Source organism: Strix aluco, chromosome 1 (genome assembly GCF_031877795.1).
Source record: "Strix aluco isolate bStrAlu1 chromosome 1, bStrAlu1.hap1, whole genome shotgun sequence".
NCBI classification, from domain to species: Eukaryota; Metazoa; Chordata; class Aves; order Strigiformes; family Strigidae; genus Strix; species Strix aluco.
In genome coordinates, this window is record NC_133931.1 from 95,151,088 (window position 1) to 95,168,767 (window position 17,680).

The following is a 17,680-nucleotide window of genomic DNA, read 5'->3' on the forward strand; positions in this document are numbered from 1 at the left end:
AAAAAAAAACCAAAACAAACCCACCTCCTAACAGAAATTTAGGCCTGGAAAATGCATGTCAGCCTCTAAGGAATTCTGTTCCTGTTAGCCTCGAGATTCAGGATGTCCTTAACAGGTGTCAACCACAAGGACCGCTTTCAAGGCATTTGTTTCCTCCGATGGCTGTTTGCATCAGAATGTTTTCTCCAATAGTTACTGCAGCTAAGATTTCCGACCTAAGCAGACAGGAAAACATGGTAAAGCATAGGTATTTTGTGTTCAGATATGTCCTTCCATATCTCTAGACTCATAAGTGCATACAAACACACAAACCCAGAGAAGGTCAAATGTTGAGCTGAAGGGAGGTAGTGTCACTCCTCTGATTACATGTCTGCACACGTAACATCAGGTTCAAACACCGACTGAGATGATGTAAATTGGAAATGCTGTTTAAGTCAGTAGAGTTAGGCCATTTGATGCTGATCCAAAATATCTGCTTTAAGTATGTGGGCAGGGCATGCCCTCTTAAATCTGAGCAAATCCATGGAGTCAGAGGTAGTTTGCAAAGAATCAAATCTACCCTTTTTTCCTTCCACCTGCAGCCTATTAATCCATAAAATTTGGAAAACAATAAAAACCCATTGCAGTTTATTATTAGATTTTGAAAAGTCCTGCAGACTGTTGGAGTTAACTTGCAGGAGTGACATTAGCAAAGTCACTCTAGCAACACAATTCTTGAGCTGCAGTCAGCAAACCAAGACTGAAAAAACAAAGAACCCACAAATCAAGCGCACAAGGACACGCAGTTTGTTTCATTACTTCTGACAGCAAGGTAGTTTAAGCCCCTCTTTCATTTGGGCATGTGTCCTTAGTGATTTTGTAACTGGAAAGGACCTATTAGATATTTTGAATTGGGGTACTGCCAGTAGCTATTGCTTTCAAGACCTTTACACACTGAGATGGGAAGAATGTGTCCATGAAATAGATACTGGACCATGTGTGTTTGTGCATGTGTGTGTCAGCTTCAGAAGCAAAAACGCCTGAATGAGTTAGATCTGTAAACTTAGCTCCCTTTGGGAAAACTCCTCCTCCAGAAACCTTCTACTTTTTCGGAAAATACACATTCTTGTTATTCCAGCTCTCCTCATCTTATATACTTTGTAATTCCAACATGCAGTGAGATCAGTGTTTACACTGGCATAAAGAATTCCTGCAATTATGGCACGAATGAGGAATAAAATATCAGGACTGCCCCACAGATACACAAACTGATCTATAGGAAGGCTTAACATACTGCTTAACATTCATGAACAACAGTGCACAGGTACCCGGATACATCTTCATCCTTGCACATAATAATATTCACATAATGACTTTATTTAGTCAAAATTCTTCTATAACGTAGAAAGAGACACTGGAAGACACTTTGAAGTTGAACGTACATCACAATGCTCTGACTCTCTGTTTCCATATGCTGTGGTTTCGCTTCCACCTCCAAGTTGGAAAGAGACAGGACTGAAGTGGAAGATAAACCAGCAGCCCCTCCGCACTCTGATGGGGAGATAGAGACGTGGGTGGGATGGAGAGCGGCTCAGGGGATGTGTAGCTGACCACCAGTCGCTCTGCGTTGCCTGCTGCACCCCTTGACTCTGTGCCACTTCCAGACTTTCACTTTAGCAGTGGTCCATGGGCCCTTTCATCAGCCCTAACTCCCAGCCACTGCGTGTCTTTATGATTTTAGAGCTACCTGCTCACTCCACAGTTAGTAAAGGAAGCAGCCGGCCAGATGGAGTGATAGGCAAGTCCCTATTGCCCTTCCATGGGGTGGGACATGCCCTCCCATCCACTTGCAGAGCTCTCTGGGCCAGGAGTATGAGAAGGAACGAGGTCCTACCCAGCGTCCAGCCATGGCAGCTGAGCTCAGCTGGGAGGCGCCTGCAGCCAGCTCCCAGGTTCGACCCCCTCCGCGTCCAGCAACGGGGATTTCTCAGATGAATGCTCCCGCCCTGGAGCTCACTCCCCTTGGCAGCCGCTCAGACCTTGAGTCTAATGACCTTCAGGGCACCGTACAAGCCTCATTCATTTTGCTTAACATTCGATTAACTGTTTCTGGGTTTCTTCTATAATTTGCTCTGAGATTGAGGCCTCCATGGCAAACAGGAATGAGAAACAAACTTCTTAAATTTTTCTGCAAAAGACAGCCTGGCAACAAAATAAATATAGTCACTTCATGCAATCTAAAACAAAAGACAATACTGAAATGTATAAAACAACCTTAAAATTGATAAACCTAAAACCACTGTCAGGGGTCTGCAAAGAATTCACTGCCTCTGCCTGTCTCCTTGGCAAAGAAAACGCTTCAGACACAGAGCAGAGATATACCAAAGGGACAAATAAAAATGCAGTTAGTTTGGAGATTTTCTTGTAAAAACACCTGTTATGCTAAGGATGCAAGAAAAGTTTTTCTATTTATTTTCTCTCTGAGCAATTGCTAGAGCTGCTGCAGAGATATTTTGCAATTGTGAATACAAAAGGAGGTGGTTTATCTGGCAGTCAAGCTGTGGTTCCCATGATGAAAGAGTCTGAGGACTCTGGCACTGGCACGCACATACCAGCTACTCCCTCGTGTGATTGTCTGTGCTGCAGCTCACTTATTCTCCCTTTTTTTCCATGTCAGGACTTTGTCCTAAAGTTTCTGAATGCCTTGCCTGTGGCTTCAGATCCTCTGCCATCACAAATGAAGAGACTGCATCAGGGAAAGACAGCCTAGCTAAAGGCTCATGTCCTAGTTCCTAGGACAAAGTAGGGAAGGGGAGAGATTTAAGGGATTTTAAAGTGTTCCCTGTAATTTGACAGTTACTAATCATGTTCCAGCTTTTTAAGTGCCTCCAGCTCCTTCATAACTTGGTAGGTACCTGCAGAACTCCATGAGTTTCTAGGAGCTGCATAAGGTGAAAAGAAAAGAAAAAATACTGAATGCTTTCCAAAGTACTTCAAAATTACCTGGGTAGATTATGCTGTTGAGGTTTGTTGAGATTTTCCAATAAACCTGACAATTTATGTGGACCAAAACTGGGCAGAGCTGGCTTTCACAGTCAGCAGGGTTGGGGCACGTTGCATTTCCTCAAAGATAAGAGAGAGAATCGTTTCACACTTTGCCCGGATTTGTAGTAACACTGGAGGTATGTGAATCATGATGATAAATGATGCAATGCACAGTGGATTCCTAATTCAAAGTCTTCTCTTTATGAAGTTTTCCTATCTCTAAGAGAGTATGATGTAGCTCTTGCGTAGATCCCAGATGGTGGAAACCCACTTCAGCACAAACCCCACTGAGACCTTTGTGGCTGAGATGAGTCCTCTCTTCACAGGCAGACAGTGCAAACACAGCTCAGGCACACTCATCCTCTGTGGGTCAGACCTGGTGAGACCTGGAAAAAGGAAGACACTTTTTGTCTACTTTTGGACTACACTTTTTGTGGCTCAGCCATAGAAAAGGACAGTCTGTTGCATGGCTAACTCCTGTTAACCCAACAGTTAATGGTGCATTCATTGGGCTTTCAGCTCTGCAAATTTTCAGTGTAATCCCTGGTAAGGCAAGACAGCATTCAGCACACATACAGCCTCACCAAGCAAAACCCTGCACCTTCAAAATCTAGATCTGCGTTCATATTCTATAGCTCTTGCTATAGAATAAAGCTCTTCTTTTCATTAATAGTTTTGGAAAATACCATTACAAGAAGGAAAAATCAAAAGTTTCCTATTCTGCATGATGAGGGTCCCACCTGGGAAATCACCTACCACACTGTCCCTGCAAACAAGATGCCAGGCATAAACATTTCACCCAGCTGAAAGCACATACAGATCCTTCTGCTAAACCTGCAGTTCCAAACATAAAAAGGCTTAAACAAAGTAGAGAGGCCAACAATGAACTTCAGCAGCATGAGCAGGCACACTGCTGGGGAGCACAGGGGAGCAGAGGTAGAAATCATCTAGTAAGAGTACATGGTGGGAATTTGAGTGACTCACAGGGGTAGCAGCTTTCATTATTTCCAACCATCTAAAAATGTCCTTGGTCGCCACATCACGGTGTGGCTGCATGTACTGGAGGTGTCTCAGGTTCCAAGCAGCAGAGGTGACTGTGGGGCACCTGAGCACCCCTGGGACTTCTCCCTGCCCCTTTGATTCCCAGGCACAGTAGCAGGACCTGCATGTGCTCTGAAGGGCTGCCTGCATCCCCACTGCTTCGGGCAGGTCAGCGTGGCTGGGGGAGGCAGGTGCCCCCGTGCGGGGCAAGGGGATCAGGGCCTGTGCGCTGCTGTGAAGACAACTTTGATCTCCTTCCATCAGAGAGGGAAGAGGAGATCACAGAGCATGTAAGCACCCAGAGGTATTGCCCACCACCTGGGAATCCCCCGAACATGGGAGAGGGCTTCTTTTGCCAGAAAGCTCAGCCAGCTGTTTTCCCAAAGGGCTCTTTGGGGCTACAAGTATCTACACATAACAAGGAGCATCTTTTAGCCTGCTCTGCTTTTTATTAAGGACTAAGTAAGCACTTTCTTAATTCATTTAGTGACATCTTTCCATCATTTCCCAAACCCAGTCATGCACTGAAATCAGACTGACCTTAGTAAACACCAAAAAAAGAATATCACTCTTTTCATGGAAAAGCTTGGCATTATTTCCCAGTAACAACTGCAGAATCCTTATGGAAGAAGCCAATTAAGCAATAAAGCACAATAAAGTACAGCCTGTTACGCTAACATAATAATTCACACCTACAGTATTGCTACTAGAATCACACCTGCAGTGTTACATAAGGCCAAAAGCCAGGAACTATTAAAACAAGCTAGCCAGTTTATTATTACAATATAATTTGTGCCTGGGGATACACTGCAGAAATTATAAAATATTGATATGTATTTTTATTTGAGTGTGAACAAAAATATGAATTTTAAAAGGGAAATGATCGAGTGGTTTAAGAGTAAAATCAGATGGAGCGTGATTCATTTAAAACTATACAAGGCAAAATGCTGACAACTAGCCAGTGGGGTGGGGGTCTGCAGCAGAAGGGAAAAGGAGTGGATGAGGTGACACCATGGCATCTTGCATCTGCTCTGTGGCCTGCTCTCCTGGGGCAGGTACTCAGTTGACCTTAGCTGGAGGACCTCATTGAGCTATCATGTATGTAGATCTAGCTGCTGGGCTGGAAGTAATTTGATGGAAAAAAAGTAAGTGCTTAGTCAGAGTATCTAGCATGCATTCCCTTTGAAACATCCCCCAGTGATAACTATCATAATTATACTTCCTTGCTCACACTGGTCACAGAGGAATTAGGCTGCCATCATCCATTCTTGCTCTGTGAAGAGTTTCAGCTGAGTCGAAGGCATGGGACATGGCACTGCTCAGCTGTGTCAGCAGCAGGTTGCCCTATCCTGAAGCAGTCCCAAACAAGGAAGAACTAAAAACGACAGATCCAGAGACAGTACAGACTCTCTCTCTTATGACACTCCCCAGATGATTCAGGAAACAAAAAATCTGCTGTTTTCTTACACTTACAGCATGAATGGGGCTGGACGTTCCCATTTCACTTGGTTATGACCCTAACTGAACCAGTTGCAGGATATAAATGAGGGAGTTGAGTGGTGCTCTGGTACTTGGGGTATACCTTTTCAGACAAAATTTTGGCAATCCAGAGAGCAGATGTAGCCTGCTCCTGCTCTAACACCTGGTGGGTACTGGGGGCCATAGGGGAGTTGCATACCGGTGTTCATTGTTAGTGCACCTGTAACACAGTGCCTGAAGCCATCCCTGGTATTACAGGCAAAATAAAGGCATTGCCCATACCCATGCAACATCTAAGAAACTGTACTCATTACTGTTGGCTCCTTTGGCAGGCTGGGACCCTGACTAACAAGCCCCACAGCTTCTGTGTCTCATCATTGACCTGACAGCCCGAGGCTGGTCATCTCAGCTAGGCTATCATATCCTCCTGCCTGACCTCTCCTGCCACCTCTTTCCCTTCTTTAGTCTACCTGAAAAGCTGCCACAGAAATAACCTTCTCCTGCTGCTCTGACCTTGTCCCCAGATGCCCCTGGGAGGTGATGGCACACCAGATCTGCTGTGTAAAGGCTGCAGACACCTTCGCTGGTAACACTTTAACCCCAATCAGCCAGGCGAGCAGGTGAGAGGTCAGGGTGGTCCCTGCATCATTTCTGCTGACCAAGTCCATTTCTCCAGCATGGCCCACCAAGGTCCCTTGTACAGTCAGCCTCCTCACACTGTTGTAAACCCCACTGGCGTCCATGCCACCCTTGTTCTGGCCTGCATCCTGGATCCCCCCTGAGTACCTTTGGGACAATGGCCAGCGATGGGGCTGGCCTGCCATCAGGGGCAGAGGACTGCAGGGGCACTCAACCTCAAGCCATGTCCCTTCGCCCTGGGTGGCTCCTCTGAGATCTCCAGACCGTGCCAGACAGTCTCCAGGAGTCCACATGCTAAAATGTCCAGGGGTCCATCCTCTTCATGAGGAACTGAACACAGAACCTGGTAGAAACCCCATAAATTACAGCCCACAGAGTCGCTCAGGATTACCACTAATTAGTTAAACAAACCTTACCTGCTGTGATTTCTATGGAGACACAGCGGCCCCAGCCTCCACTGCTTTAGCAAAGGTGCCGAGAAATTATGAGGGGCACTTGGCTCAAAACTGGGTTGTCTTGCAACATTTTTCTGAGGTACTGTTTGCTTTGGCCTGCAAATTTCTGTGTACAAAACAAAAAACAAACCAAAACCCAACACAACAAACAAGTAGATAATTTCTAGGAACAAACTAATGGCTTTAGGAATCAAGTTGGGGGAAGGGGGTGAGAAAAAAAGCAGTGGGAGCTGAGGGACTTAAGAAATGCCTGGAGCATGGCCAGAGCTTGTCCTAAAGTGAAACGGTGTGAAAATAGGTCAGACCTTTTTCTTTTAAATTTGTATTCTACCTGTTTAAGGGGCTCCTTGAAAAGTTGTAACAGCCAAAAGTGCATTTCACAGCTCTGAACACTGAAGGGAAGTAAAAGTAATCTCATCTTTCTCTGCTTTTTTTGTGAAACGACATCCCTTTGCAAAGGCACAGTCCTGTGCTCTATTCAGTACCCAAGCTGTGCTATTAAACTACTACACATACATACAATTAATTCTAAAACCTAGAAATATAGGGGAAAGGGGGGCACTCTATTTTTTTTTGAAAGAAGCCATTTCTAAAGATGTGGCAAGAGAAGGAAAAAAAAAAAAAGCAGAAAGACACATTTTATATTAGAACCAGATGTGGAAAGGGGGAAAAAATTAGATTTGTGCCAACCAGCAATGCAGAGAATTTTTTATGTTTCAGCTTCGGAGTTGAATCTGCAGCACGCCGCGCCACATGCTGATATCCGTCAGTCTAATGACTATGGCATATTAGCAGCATAACGCTCCTGCCAGCAGAGAGAAGGGAGTTGGTAAACTAAAAGCAACCTCTTCTCTCTGTCTATTACGGTATAACCTTTTGGACAGTTAGTGAAAACCAGTTCAAACTCTGCTGTCATCCAAACTTCAGACCCATTGAAAAGCTTGCCTTGGCCCCAGGCCAAAGTCCAGTGTTTTATTACCAGTCTCATGTCTTTCTGTCCCTTGCCTTCCATTATCCACTTATTTTCTTAGCTTTTTAGAAAAAAAATAATAATAAAGCATCCTTATAGTACAACAACTGTCTCAACAAATTCTGGTACATGTCGTGGACCTCGTTAATTGATTCCACATCCAAAACACAAGACTTTGGGCTATTTTTGTTGTTCAAAGCTGTACATTAGCCAACATCCTCTGCATATAATTAACCCCCTATTTCCACGGAATCTCTGCATTAACTTATTACAGACTCGGCTGGTAATGAACTCCTGGGAGAAGTCCACATACAAACACTGGCCATTGGCTTCGCTGCCCACGTGGATTAAACAAAAATTAATCTCATCTATTTGGTTATTCATTTGGTGTCTTTAAATTGGAGGCATTTTTCTGCTTCGTTTGATGCACACAAAGAAAGAGGGATCTGGCTACTGAACTTTATCCAGAAACATCCATGTGTGGAGCAGATTAATGGGAACTTTTCATACCCATAATAGCTTTACAGCAGTGAAGTAGAACACGCAGTTCTCCCTGGGTGACTATAATGCTCTGGGAGACAGGGAAAACAAATGTGGCTAGAAGATAGTAATGTTTTGCTCATCAAGCACTGCGTAGTTTAGACATCATTAAAGTGACATGTTTAGAACCAAACCTGGGAGGAAACTCGGCTACCAGGGGTGGGTTTTTTAATGCCTTTTTTTTTTTTTTTTTTTTTTTGTGGAGCACTGAAGCTTTGGACACTGAAATAAAAAGAAGGATGTGACAGATAGAGATGTCCCAAAGCAGCTGCTGGTATCAAGTGACCATATGTAAAATGGTAAAAGGGAAGTGACAGGCAGGCTAGTAACAAAAAGCAGCAGCAGCAGGGCTTACCGATTCCCCCTCTACCTGCTTCCCACTGGAAATGGGGATTTCTAAATAGAGAGAACATAACAGCTATTTTTATAGCACTTATAACTTAACTGGTAGTGATCACCTGGCTGGAATCCAAAAGAGCAAGGTTCTTCTCTGGGCTTTGCACTGACCATGAATCAGCCACCTTACTGCTGCGTGCCTCAGTTTCCCCATGGGTAAAGCCAGAGTAAGAATAACAATGTCCCCTGGAAAATGTTCTGAATGCTACTAGGGGAGAAGACTGTAAGTGGATTACTCTAAATGAACTTGCTTCTCCCCTGCCTCCTCTCCACCTCATCAAACTCCTTCTCAAAATGAGGGTGGCTCTTGGGTTTTGGGGTTACAATTTTCAACAACACCCTTCTTTATACCATCTCTCTTGTCCATTAGGCTCACATGGAAGTGTTCTGAAGAGGTGTCATGGGGTCTCATGGTCTCTTCTCCCTGCTACACACACAGAAGCTGCTTCTTGGAATGAATTGACTTCATCAGGTTAAAAACATCAAGGTCAACCCAGCTGTGCTAAGGAGCCTCCTCAACTAGGCCCTTCCAAATTCATGGTCTAACTTTAGTGGACAGTACTAGTCCAATTTCTCACATGAGCTCCCAGTGTAGCAGACCTGCCTTTCCCATAAATACCCCTCCCTGCCTCTCATGTGATTTTGGACCTATTTAGAAAAACTGTGTTACTTGGAAAGGTATTTATGCAAATTTTCAGTTGGGGATGGGGGCCTGTGTGCTGTGAAAGCCCACAATTCTACCTAAGTCACCTTCTTGTACAATATTCCTGTTGTTGTAGGACCTACTGGAAGAGGAGCAGACCTGGCCACATGCTTCAAGGCTCTCGGGATTTCCCCTGGCCCAGACGAGTGCTCCTCTTCCTTCAAGACAAGAATGGAGCCCCTCAGAGATCAGGACCTTGAGTCCTCCTCAGGGGTGGCCTGAGCAGTCTGAAGGACCATGTGCAGTGCAGCCCATCCCTCACAAGGGAGCTGCCAGCCAGGATCAGCACTGGACAAAACCTCTACCTTTCGCTGCAACAACGCCATTTTCAGCCTGAGTTTTTCAGGCTCACATGTTACTTGCTCAGGTGATTAAAGGTTGTGGCAGCAATTCCCTGCCTACCAGTGCCCGAGCCAGCTGGATTAAACCTCACTGGCATCTGCCTACGTGCGTCAAAGCGTGGAGACATCGCCTTTGACAAGCAGGGGCAGATGGCCTTGGAGGAAGATGCGCGTGGTGGCCTAGCTCCTTCTTGGAGGCATTTGTCCCCTCCTGCCCCTCACCTGTCTGGCCAGCATCTCTCCTGTGCAGCAGGGCTGGGGCAGCAGTCAGCTGTTTCTACCGTCATCCCCAGCAGCTGCTGTCTCCCTGTCACCTCAACATCCCACTGGCGTGGTGCATTATGTCAGTGGGAAAGCAGCCAGGGTTCACTGGTGTACAGCAAGAAGCAAAAATCGTCAGCGTGCCACCTCTGCAAACAGCCCAGCCTGCCACCATTCAGGGAGTATGTGTGGGTGAAGCTCCTCAGAGAGGAGGGGATTACCTGCCCCACACCCCCAGCCTTGCTGGAGGAGAGTGTCAGGAGCCGTGTACCCCTATAACACCTGTTTCAGATGTATCTGAACAGAAAGCATTAAAAGAAGGGGTTTAGAGGGAGTACTCACATCCATGGCCGTGAGTGCTCTTCATCTGAAAACTATGAGCTGACCCCCTGGTCATGCTGCATGAGTCTCACGGCGATGCCTCCAGGGCGGTATGTCCTGGGGTGCACTTTCAATCATCTCCTGAAGACTGAAAGATGAGCAACAGGACCATGACTGGGTGTCCCATGCTTTCTGCAAGGTTTTCGGGCTGTACAGAGAATGGGCAGGCTTTGTTCATCCAACGGAGGTCTCCATCCACTTCTGACAGCCTGCCACAACCCACTGGCCAGCATCTCCTGCCAAACAAGCAGAAAAGCAGAAAGTAGAGGGTGTCCAGAAAATGGAAATGAGGCTTGAGGGCACACCACAAAAGTCAGTGGGGACATGGCTGAGACCCACTTCTTCAAGGCAGCTTTACAACTTATTTTGCCACCAATATTTAGCCAGTTGACCAGTTAATCTAGTCGTCTATGTCAGCAAGCATCTGCACTTCAACCACACTGCTCTGGTCCTCCGAGCAGTTGCTGCAGGGACATCAGCACTGCTCAGGTGCACCCCAGCCAGCTGGGAATGCACTGGCTCAGGTCCCGAGGCCATGCGAATGGGCAGCAAGGCACAGGGATGGACTAACTGCTGGAGGACTGACAAGTTCTCCAACAGAGCTGCCCCGCTTGCCTTTCTCCAGATGCAGGGTGTCTCTGACAAGGTAACAGAAAGAGGAGCACAGCTATAACCAGCCTAGGGCACAGCAAGAAGAGGAAGCAAAGCAGAAGTGGCACTTATGTTTACTGCATCAAAGTCAACATTTGAAGAATATTGCTGTCGTTGACTGTAAATAGTGCAAAATGGTTTCCACAGGCAAACAAATCAGTTGGACGTGTCCAGGCCCATGTTCATTACCAGCTTGGAGACAAAGTTGTTGGGATTCTTGCAGTGCTGAATTACTTGTCTCGTTACAAGCACACAAGCACACATTCTTACACACAAGTTTTTGCACCAAAGTGCAAAAAACAGTGTGTAAGAATTGTGACTTTAAGAGCAGGATTGCATCTAATCTAGCAGTCTTACTTTCTTTCACAGTTGCCATGAAAACAAATGTGATTGCCCTTTATTCAATATTTACTAATGCTTCTAAAGTACTGACAAGAATTTTGTTAATCATCCATTTCCTTACGCTTCGAAAAGGAGCTGAAAACCCCTTAAAAATTACAAGACATGCAACAACTAGCAGAGGTCTGTAAGCAGTACCAGTTAAATAACCAGCTAGCAGATTACAGCACAAAAACCTTTTAAAAGGGAACTCGATAGCAGACCGTTGCTGAGGATGTGATGAATGAAGATTGCTGAGTTGTCTCTGAGGAAGAATTTTCACTGCCACTGAAGTCAATGAGACCCTAGGGGAGAGATTTAAGGAATTCACTTCTCATTCAGCCTGAAGTCTTCTCAAAGCAACTTGGATATCCACACCAATATCCAAAGCCTTCAGACCAAGCACCCAAAATTCAGACCACCCACAGCTCTCACACGTATTTTGGCCCCCTCAGCTGAGTCAAGGGGAGCCCAGTGGATCCTGAGTTTCCCATTTCTCTGCTTTTCATATTTCCTGACCCTGTGGAAATTACCTCAGCACAGGAGGGAGCTGCCTATATTAGCAGAGAGTGTGGGCTGGAGAGAAAGACAAGAGGAGAAAGCAACTGCTCTTCAGCTGGCCTGACCACCCTGCAAGCCCAAGCAGCTTTGCAAGACTCAGCAAGGAAGAGGATGAACCTTGGGGAATTTGTGGAGCCTAGTGACAAGCTGCCACAAAGGGGTCAGATGTCCCCCACACAGATGAGTCTTGCCCTTGGCAGGTCCCTCAGAAGAGAAATCATGCACTGGAGGGAGGTTGCGCTGCAGGTTACTCCATGGTGGGGTGCAGCACATCTTCCTTGCCTCTTCCTGGCAATCCAGTAAAGAGTGAGCCAATGGAAATGATGACTGGGCAGCGGACTGGAAACCCTGGGATTTCAAACACTTCCCTGCAGTTTAAAACTTGATGGCAACCATCACACTCCTCCAAATCAGGCATACCATGGTCCTCACCCATTTTTATCTTTACTCTCCCTATGGTGCTCTGGATGAAAGATATCAATCCATCTGTAAGCACACAAAAAAAATGCTATAAAAACTCCTGATAAGCTGCTAGGACCCAGTAATTTCTATAAGTCACATTTACTATTTAAATTCAGGGAAGAAAAAAAGAAAATTAGTCTACAGTAAAAGCAGATGATGCTATATCAGGCAAGACTAGAACTTCCTGATTTTTCAGAGCAGTGTCAGCTGGGGTTTTAAAACCCAACCTCTACATGTCAAAAATGTAAAATTTTGCAGGGCCAGGCTTCCAAAGGTTTATCCACACAGTTGCAAGCCTTATGTAGACATGATGAAGTTCTACCAGCTCAACAAATAACAGGATTTTTAAAGTGAGTTATTTAGGCCAGGTCTGTGGACATGTATTTCATCTTCGGTTTACTTTATTTTAGCTTAAGATTGACTTCAAGATCGATTATTCTAGTTTCAAAGTTGCCCATCCAGGGCTTTGTAACAATTTTAAACTTTGCTTTCAGTCATCGAACGCAACTTTCAAACAGAGCAGAGGACAGGACAAGTCTACTTTGTTTATTCGAGAATTCCTGTGTGCAGCTATTCTTATTTTAGAATAAAAGCACTCATGCAGGGACTCAAGTAACAAGATAGTTAGAGCCCATATAATTATTTCTGAACATTTTGTGTGTACGCCAGCTTTGTATCACAGCACCCACTGTGTATGCCAGTTCTGATGTAATGACATAACTCGTTGTAATAGATTATTTGGGGATTAAAATCAAAACAAACAGGTACTATAAGGAAAAAATATTGCCACATGAGGGCATGCTTCATCTCTTTCAAAAGCCTGCCTTTTCGGCTTGGATATTTAAGGCAAGTTACATTTTAAGACCTAGTTTTAGGAAAAGGAAAACTCGGTTTTTAATTATGATTTGCTAGGTTTCTTACATACCAATTAAGTGCAAAATTATCACAAACTTTGAAAAGAAATATTCTTTGTTCCCATCCGTGGACGTAGTATTTCCTGTGCTGACAGCAACATATGCTTTGGTCTTAGGGCAGAGGAGATGAGCTACCTGAAATTTCAATGCATAATACTTGGGTTTGTACCATTTGGTACAAAATAACCACAGGACACAAAAATCAAACACAAAGGTACGAAAGGTATAAGTTTCACCTTTTGCCCAATGGGAATAGTTTCCTGGTCAACCAGCCACACCAAGGCAAAGGGTGGCATCTTTTACCGTACTCTTGCAAAAGAAGGGCAGGGTTGTGGGGTTCCCCGGGGTTCCCCAGCTCTAGTGCAGTGCTGGATCCATCTCTTCCCAGGAACAACTGCCTGTGCATCCATGCACGCCCCGCATCCTCAGATCATGATATTGCTGCCAAACCTGCAGTATACTGTTGTGGGGATTCCTCAAATCACATGGTAATCCCAACAAAGTCCAAGCATCCCCCGCAAAGTCCACCTTTTAGGCAAAACTACCACCATCAGGCTTTCAGAGTCTAGCTGGTCATTTGTGGTAACAGCCCAGAAATTAATTAGGTCTGTAGACAGTACTGATGGGCAGCAAGAGGTTAATCTCTCCACTTAGAGAGCTTCACCAGAGCAGGAAGGATCCTCAAGGCCACAAACTTTCTCTAGTCCTCAAAGGAGGATTCTAGACCCACAGTGGAGCACAGTGATTAACTAGGAAACAACAGTATCCAAGCCTTTGAGTCACTTAAAGTAATTTTGTTTCTAGTGAGTCAGAGTATCTGTACATCCTTGCTTCCTGGAAACTTGAGTAAACACGCAATATCCCACTTGAGTATCATGTCTGTATCATGGAAATGATTCTCCAAAATGTTTGGTTTCTCCCAGCTCTAGCTCATATTCACAGATGCTCAAAATGCTACAGGACCTGGCCTCAGGGTGATTTGTTAAAATCAAACGGGAGGGTGTTTTCCCAAATTCCAGAGGAGCAGGGTCACACACCAAGTCTCAGATGCCTACCACTCGCCTGACCTGGGCTCAGCATCCCTGCTAGAGGAGCATCAGCTCCTGGAGCCTTCATCCTTGGCTGATCCAGTGAACCAGGAAGCTGCAGGGGCTGTAGCCCTGACAGCACCCAGCTGCACAATTCTGGCAGTCTGGGCTTGTGCTGACTAAGACGTTTGCACTGATGACGAGAGCCAGCTCATGGGGGAATCTTTCTTCGGCTTCTCCCTTTATCCCAGAGATGTAAATCCACTACGTGCGTTTTTCACTACCGCACCCATGCTCCAAGATGATTTAATCTGGCCACGGAAAAGACAAACAAAACATGAATGCTCCAAACAGGTGGAGTAAAAGCCATAGGTGGAGGGGCAAATAAGTTGAGGCAGGCTTTTAATCCAGTGACCTGGACAATATTGAATTCCCACACATTTTTGTTGTTGTAAACATGTTTTGGTTATAAAACTGAAAGATGACAGGCTTTATGTTCTCACTGTAAAATATCACACGAGAATGCACTGTGGTATTAGATGGGAACATCACCAGTATTCTGTGCTAACGGTGACTAAAATTCTTTCTTCTGTGATTTTACCAAGAGTAATTTTGAATTTATGCCTCAGCACATAAGTAACTGGATATTTATGATCATCCACAGGGCCAGATACATTGTGCCCCTGGACGAGCAGGCCCGAAGAGACAAGAACCCTGAATACCCACTTGCTGTTTAGGGAGGGACCAAGTTTCTCCCAAACTCCCTTGCCAGGCCATAAACTGCTTTTTTGTGCATGGCTTGGTTTCCCCACCAGCTTTTGCACCGCAGCCTGAACCAATCTATTCCCTTCAGGTCTCCATGGCCCCTGCAGGTCCCAGCGGGGCAGCAGCCGGCCACTGCTGCTCACTCGCTCCTGCTTGCTGCCCCTTCCCGCAGGGCCTTGCCCAGGCGTCCTGCCACCGGGATGTGGAAGGGCTGCACTGCAGTTTGCTAACAGGGTGGAAATGGCAGCTGGATCCCTCTGTGCCCACCAGAAATAAAAGCAAGGGCAGGAAGATGACCAGGCAGTCATCTGCTGAGCACTGGGGGAGAGGAAAGATCCCCACTTGCTTGCCCAGCCCCCGGCACACACAGTGGCAACATTATCTGCACCTCTGTGTGTCCCAGGCTTGCCTGGCACCAGGAGATAAAGGAATCATGTTGTATCTTTAAAGAGGGACAAGGGTGTGGGAGAGGCGGCCTGTGGCCCCATCTTAGACCTGGCAGGAAAAGGCCAGTGAGTGCACTGGAACAAGCGGCCGCAGGAGTGTGGGACACCTGAGTCACACACACAGCAAAGACCAGCCTGGCGTGGGCACTGCCGCCCAGCCAAGGCAGCGGGACAGCCATCCCACGGCTTCTCAGCTGAAGGATGGACTACGCACAGGACGAGCTCCAGCACCCAAGGAACAACATTCCCACCGAGCAGAGAGAAAGGGTGGTGCAGAGAGTGGGGTGAGAGGGACTGTCAGCCTTAAGACCACTTGGGTCAGGGAGGAGTGGAATTAAATAAGATAGAGCTGGGCAAAGTAAAATGAAAAAGAACTAAGTAAAAATAAATATATATAAAAAATAGGATGAAGCAAAATAAAATAAATACATTTAAAATGTAAAATAAAATGTGGTGGGGAGGGGGAAGGAGTAGCCACTTTCTCACTGGATCCTGCCTCAGCAGCACAGTCCTGTCCCAGCTCATGGAAGGACAAAGGAAGGTCTCACAGGGCTTTATCACCACAGGAACACCAACCCAACAGACAGCCCCTGCCACCACGGTGGGAGGGAAGGGGCCTCCCCTCTCCCCAGGCTCCCGGGTGTCATCTCACCCTGATTCACACCGCCGTTTCAGAGGCGGCTCTGGCTGGGAGTCAAAAGGAACCCGACGCCCCGGTCAAAGGCTGGAGCAGGCCACAGCAGGCTTCCTGGCAGAGCCGGTGCTGCGGGTGCTCCCAGGAAAACACAGGAACAGATTTCGGCAGTGGAGGAGGGGAAAGCACTTCCTTTTTCAGTTCACACCCTCCCGTATTAGTCAGGACAAGGACACCCAACATCACCTGCCTGGCCAGGTGGCCTGTGCAGGTCCCTGCAGGGGACTGCAACCCAGCATGAAATCTCCAGGGAACACAACAGGGTGCAGGAGATGTCCTCTTTCCTGGACCCACAGTGTCCAAGGCATCGGCTAGCTCACCAGCTTCCCCAAAAGGCACTGGTAGGGCATGCACAGCAGGGGCAGGCTGCAAAATCTACAAGCCCTTGATCTGGGTTTAGGTGGTGTTTCTGAGCAGCCACCACTTCAGCAGGTGGCACTCTAACTCGCGGACCAGTACGTGCACTTGGAGATCTCTCTGCTGAAACTTGCTGTTATTTCACATCACAAGAGGCAAGCGTGGCCTCTCTGGGAGGATTCCCTGATGGTTGGGGAGGAAGGGAAACAACAACATCCCAAAAGCTTAAAAGGCAAAACCTCAGCAGGAGTCAGGTACTGAAGTTCCTTTGGTACCACTGAAAAACCCATCCAAAGTCCTCAGGTCCAGCACAGGCAGGTTATACAAGCTCACCTGCCTGGATGCAGGCACCACTGTCACTAGGACTTTTGCCCCATTCACAACAATAAGTCTATTTATAAAGCACCCGCTTCCTGTTCCAGCTCCACCGCTGGTGCTCGCAGCACCAACGAGCGAGCGCTCCCTAAGCGAGCCCCTGTGGATGCGAGGCTGCCCTCACTGCTCACCCCCGCTTCCTGCTGGGAGGCGGCAGGACAAAAAGCCTGCCTGCTGTAGACGAGGTGCGAGCATGCGTTTTGCTTGCCTGCTGACTGGTAACCTGTGGCAGAGAGGCAGTGAACAGCTGGGTTGAGAAAGCTGCTGCTGCTTGCCAAGTCTACGTGGTCGCCATAAAAAAATAATGCTAGGCTTTCCATGGAGTAAGAGCTAAGCACGAGCTCCCACTTCAGCCCAGAGACAACTGCGCCTGCTTCTCTCTCTGCAGAGGAGAATTCCTCTTTGACTGAGGAAAAAAACAGGGAACAGGCATAAGGAAAACAGCACATGGCAGCAATCATGGGAGAGTGGCAAACAGCCATCCTAACTGGTGGTCACAAAGCTGTCCAGCAGCTGCAGAGACAGAGGAAGGGGGGGGAACGAGCCAGAGGGAGATGGAGCAGAGGAGGAGGGGAGGAAGCTTTAAAGACAAGCAGATTGAGGGCAGCCTCCTAAATGAGTCAGAACTCACTGAGACGTGGCCATGACTCCCTATTTAGCAGAAGGCATCCGCGAATGAATAAAAAGGAATAAAACCTGGACAACTAGGAAGTCGAAGTCAATCGGATTCATACATATTTAACAGGGACATTCATCCGAATAGAGGCCTGCCTGTAGTGCTGGAAACAAGTCATGCTGCCTGGGAGGCTCACACAGAAA

At 46.6% G+C, this 17,680-nt stretch overlaps 1 long non-coding RNA gene across 2 annotated transcripts; it reads right to left on the reverse strand.

Moving 5' to 3' along the window:
* Window positions 1-1,335: 1,335 nt before the first annotated feature.
* Window positions 1,336-7,467, reverse strand: LOC141933559 (uncharacterized). Of its 2 annotated transcripts, XR_012626125.1 has the most exons (3): window positions 6,600-7,467; window positions 2,983-3,410; window positions 1,336-2,181 (listed from the first exon to the last, which is right to left on the reverse strand). It is a non-coding gene; the product is annotated as an uncharacterized LOC141933559 (long non-coding RNA). The 2 variants fall into 2 exon arrangements; XR_012626124.1 differs by having other exon boundaries at window positions 1,336-3,410.
* Between the last annotated feature and the right edge of the window lie 10,213 nt (window positions 7,468-17,680).